The sequence below is a fragment of the Dinoponera quadriceps genome, unplaced genomic scaffold (genome assembly GCF_001313825.1).
Source record: "Dinoponera quadriceps isolate SergipeBrazil2010 unplaced genomic scaffold, ASM131382v1 scaffold399, whole genome shotgun sequence".
NCBI classification, from domain to species: Eukaryota; Metazoa; Arthropoda; class Insecta; order Hymenoptera; family Formicidae; genus Dinoponera; species Dinoponera quadriceps.
The window spans coordinates 394,688-400,054 of NW_014554512.1; the positions used below are offsets into that span (position 1 = coordinate 394,688).

General features: G+C 52.2%; 1 protein-coding gene across 4 annotated transcripts in view; it reads right to left on the minus strand.

The window, feature by feature from the left end:
* The window catches only part of LOC106751718 (autophagy-related protein 16-1), a 498,023-nt gene that overhangs the window by 313,125 nt on the left and 179,531 nt on the right, over positions 1-5,367 (minus strand). The window lies entirely within an intron of this gene.

Consider the following 5,367-nt stretch of genomic DNA (forward strand, 5'->3'; position numbering starts at 1 on the left):
CCCCCCGTGCGCGACTCCTCTCCCTCGGGAAGGAAGTCGCGGTGCTTCGAGGCAGATCAGAGCGGAGAAAACGCTTCCACTCCTCTCACGGCATCTGGAAATCTTTCCCCGGAATTCGGGACGGACGCGCTTCGTACGTATCATCAAACTTCCACGCGTGTTGCAGCGCGCTGCTGCGACTTGGTCGCAGCCAATATACGTAGCCGCTTTCAGCGAAGGGAATCCTTTGCCATTCACGCTTACCCGCTGAAACCCGGGTGGGGGTGGGGGGGGGAGGAAGAGGTGGAAGCTTTCCACAGGCGTTCTGCGAATTCCAGTTGGATTCGGCTAGATGGGCAGATCGCGCGTCTCTTGCTTCGCCGAGCGACGGCTCGAATGGAGAAAGCGATTGTCTCGATCGGAGAACGAGGGTGGGAGGAGGGTAAACGACCGTTCTTGTGCCCATCTAGACCGGAGGTTCTCGTGTATCCGCATCACTTGTATTAGGTGCTATCACGGTACGTATCCTCTTTCTCTCCTCAAACTTCATTTTCTCGCAGCTGGCACCGTTAAGGGAAACCGATCGATTCCGCGCGATATCGCTTGAAGCTTCCGCGACGTTTGCTCTCGGGCGAGCACGCCCTCGTCTTGCCCCAGCGCGAAGGGAGCCTCGCGCAATTACATATTCGCGTATGCGCACGTGCTAATAATGCCGGCGGATCACTGAACAGAATAATTAGGCAGAATTGCGCATGATTACCCGCTACATCTGTCGCTTATTGAGGCACAAATACCGGTGTGTTTCCCGATCGGCATTTCCACCCCAAGGTCGACGCGCAACGAATCGTGCCGAATGTATCATCAATCTCGTCTCTCTGTCTCTCGGTCGGCCGGTTATTTCGTGGAAGGAGCAAGGCTGCAATTACGATCCGTACCGACAACCTTTAATTAACGTGACCGTTCAGTGTCCAAGCGGCCTTCGTGTGCGTACTCTCGTTCAGCGAAAGTCGAAGCCCTCTTAAAGGGGACCGTAAGTTTCGTCGAAGCGGATTGAGAGGGCACGATTAAAAAAAAAAGAAGAAAGAAAAAAAGAGAGAAAAAACGGAAAGGTAGAAAGAGAGGGAAGAAACCAGCGGGGGGGGGGGGGGCNCGCGCGATCTCTCTCGCTTGTAATATCACGTCGATACTTAATCCGTATCTGATCGGTGGGCGCATACCGGGAATCACACGGCTTCGGTTAAATCGATTTCTTACTTTGTTTCGGGATAATAGCGCGTATCTCGCTACACCTCTTCCGGCGGTAAGTAGTCGATAATGTAACGGCGTAAAAATCACCGTCGTCCCGCAAAAGAGAATAATCGATTCCGCGCGAGTTCGGTCGGTTTCTTGCGCGCGAGAGTGTGCACCTTGTGCCGCCCATCCTATTCTCGGCCCGCGTCGTCCCCCGCCATCACCGTCGCCGCGCTTTTACCCGTCCCTTCTTCTCGGGGCGACGTGAGGCGATGTGGGACACGTCTCGGCGCGGTGTGGCTCCGCCAGGTGATGGAGGTTGACGTGCATTCGCCACGTTGGGATGCGCTACCCGAGCATGGACTCTAATTAGCAATGGGAATTGGGCATGATTATGCAGATGTTCGGAGTAGGATATCAACGGTGGTCGGTAGCGCGGCGTAAGGGTGGTCGGGGCTGCGCGGGGGTGGGTAGGTAGGTATAGCACGAGGCGTAGAGTGGAGCTAAGCACGGGGATGAAAGAGGGAGAAGAGATTGAGACGGAACGAGAAACGGCGGTAGAACCAGGACGTGCGGTGGTAAGCTTGGGTGAAGAGGGGGGAGGGCAGAAGAGGTACGCGCGCAAAAGGGGTTGGCGGAAGGTTAATTGCCTCTTGTGGCGTCTCGGGGTTACGCTAAGCTTCTGAGAGGGGGGGAGAGGGGGGCGGTAGCGCTTGATGGGGTTGAGTCTAGCTTCGGGAGCGAAGGGGTTGCGAGGAGAGGAGCGCGAGGGAGAGGGGGAGCGGGGTTGGGGTGGCGTAGGATCACATCAAGGATAGCCATCTCTCCACACCGGAGCCACGTAACCTCGACCCCCTTCCGACTTAACCTTAGCCGTGTCCCTTATCCTCAGCCATCCCCGTGGTGGCCAGGTTAATTTACATCGCGACACGTGAGCTTATCAATCTAGATTGGCGTGCTCGACGCGAAAGAGAGACCCGTCCTGACGGTCGATACGATTAACGAAGAACTTCGCGTTACTTCGTACTTTCCCTCGTTACACAAGCGATGAAACGCCGCGCTCCAACGGTCCGCGGTTTCCTCGGGAAAATTCTCAAGAACGAAGTCGATAATGTCAAACACACGAAATTCCAGTTCGTAACAACTGTCGCGCCGCCGCGCTGCTGCTAGCCGTTCGTGTAAACCGCGAATAAAATGAATTTATGGATTTACCGGCGACTCGAATGACGGCAGAAGAGTCGGTCACCGAACGGGAGAAAATATTCTGCGATCGACGTAAATAACGCGCGAGTGTCGTGACGCTTCTCGGATAATCGAACCTCGTTTCTAGACGCGTTCCGACGCGAGAAATGTTTACGTTTGACCGAATATCGTTCGAACGTAATAATCGTACGATCGGACTTGGCCGAATTTCGCCGCGTTCGTATTGTGTGCTCGCTTCGGAATACGTGGAGCGGAAGAAAGCGATAGAGACAAAGACACTGGCATGAACGCCGCGCATGTAATACACCGTGGCACAGAGAAATACGAATCGGCTAGCTGTGCCAGAAGTGCTTCATCGATTTCCCAAGGCACATAGAAGCCGACGCGCAGAGAGATCGGATTAATTGAGAAACTTGAGGATTAAAATACACTCGTTAAGACAAACAGGAGGAATGAGAGAGAGAGAGAGAGAGAAGCAAAATTAGAATCTCCAATCGTTCCAAAGTGTTTGCATTGCAGTTAACCGAACTTTGGATTGTTCTGGTGTTTGACCTTTACCTTAACGCGCGGCGAATATACGCATACGTCAGAGAAATTCCGCTTTCACTCGTACACATTCGTTTTCCGATCGCACATACGCGGCAGAATTTTTTGTTTTAAGCTTTTCATAATAACATCCCGATATGCGCGCATTTGGACATTTTTCAGTATAAGTAGAAGACTCGACAAGAGCGAGACAATATTTATTCGCGGACACTTTGCATCTGCACGGCGGAATGTATTATAATTTCATGGCAAACATTGGCGGAACATCCGCGGTCGTTAACGCTAACAATAGTCAAAATCGAGCCGGAAAAGGGCGCAACGTCCACGTATATCGCGCTCATCGAAATTCCAACGAACGCTTTAATTATAGAATCTAATTGTCGCCGGACGGCTGCTAGGCTTTTCCCCGCGCGAGATCGTTGGAGCACACCGGAAACCAAATGGAATTTCACCCCTTAAATCAAACGCCATTGATTCCGCCGAAGCGTGCGCTCGCGCGCGCACGCAATAATTGAAATGCGGAAAATGCACGCGCGCATTTTCCGCCGTATTTCCGATGTGTCGTTCAATTACTTCCGCATTAACGAGCAACGAGCGCGCCGATGTTCACATTGTGTTGTCGCGCGTCGCGACCTGCCGACGTTAAACTTCCTTTCCGCTTCACCGGCGCTCTGCTTCTATGCGCGTACCCGCCGCTTCATAGACGTATATGAATACCGACGTAAATATAAATATAAATACGAATATAAATATACATATATACATACGATGAGATAAACATGCCAACGAAGGTGCCTGCGCGTACAGTAAGAGATGCGACCCATAATGGTCTTACGATTTTCCCTCCCCTTCACCTAACCCTCCTCCGTGTCTAACTTCTTACCTAACTCTCTCCTCCTCGTGTATCTCCTTTCTCGAAAAGTTAACGTACACACACATACACACTCCCCAATTATGGATTAACATATAAGAATTTTCGCTAACGCTGCGGTAGTATATCCAACCTGCTTGTGGTGAGAGGGTAGAACCAATTTTATACATGTTCGACGATATCAGTACGAACGCATTCAAATGGTGTTGCGCGCGCGCGAACGCTCCGGGTGCAAAACCCCGCAACGCACGCGGTCGCTCCGCGCAACGCTTTAGCGACGTAATTTCAAACAACGCATATGTACGAGCGCATATGGAGTGGCGCGAGCAAAATTTCGCAGTTCTTCGCCTCGTCGCGAGAAGCAGCCTTCGACGAAAGAGAGGGGGAGAGAGAGAGAGAGAGCAAGAGACGAGCGACTGATGGCTCTAGCTCTTGGTGCGAGAGAGGTAAGGTTCCCCGGGCATTTCTGGGCGCAGAGGCCGGGAACTCGGGTGTGGAACAGATCCGTCACAGTCATTATTTTACACGGGATCGCGCCTGTTTGTATCCACGGGGAAGACGTGTGAAATTTTCTCGCGCCACCTCGTAGACAACGAGTATACTCCGAGATAATAACGATGATAACGATGCGTGTGCACTTTTCATCGACTTGATCGAACCGCGAAAGCGCGCGTGGCGGCATGCGTCGCCCGCGTCGCCGCGTGTCCGTCCGCCGACGGCGACGTTTGATCCAACTCAATGGAAACTGCCGAGTACGTGAAGTAACGATATTATTATTATTATTATTATTATTATTATTATTATCATTAATTAATTAAATGCCTTACATTTAAAGCGTATACGATGGAAGCATGAACGGAAGCAGGAAGACAGAGAGAATGAAAGAAAGAAAGAGAGGAGGAGGAAAGAAAAGAAATAAAGAGAGCAATCATGTTTCATCAATATAATAACGTAATTAAGATTAAGTTAACGCGCCCGCGGTCTCGACGGCTATGGGATCGAGGCCGCGGAAGGCAATTGCGAAGGAAAGATAATATTGGGCTCGAGGACGATCGCTCTCGATGATATCAACGCGCCTGTGCCTGCAATCCCGGACGGCCGACTCCGGTTAGCCGCGAGCAATTCAACGCGGTCGGCGTCTCGTCGTTCCTGCGTACAAGTACCACTCCGGCTTCTTCTCCGCCCGCTTCTTCTTCCCTCCTCGCCATCTCCCTCTCTTCACTCATCCCCCCCCCTTCCCCACCCCTCGTCCCGTCCCCTCGCTTTCCTCCCTATCGTCCATCTTAATGAGGGTTATGTTTATACCCCGTACTTCTTCTTACCGGGAGTATCCGCGAGTTTGTAGAGATGTCGGTGCTTGTCCTCGAGCCTGAGGTGCGCGCGCCTGCTCCGTCTCGTAAGCTCGAGAAGCTCGAGTCTGTTCTGTACCATGACAAGCGTGTATTTCTGCTTTTCTCTGTCCTGCACATCTTCTTTTCCGCCCGTCCCCTCGCCCCATTCCACCTCCTCATCTTCGCTCTCCTCTCCTCTCCACCCCC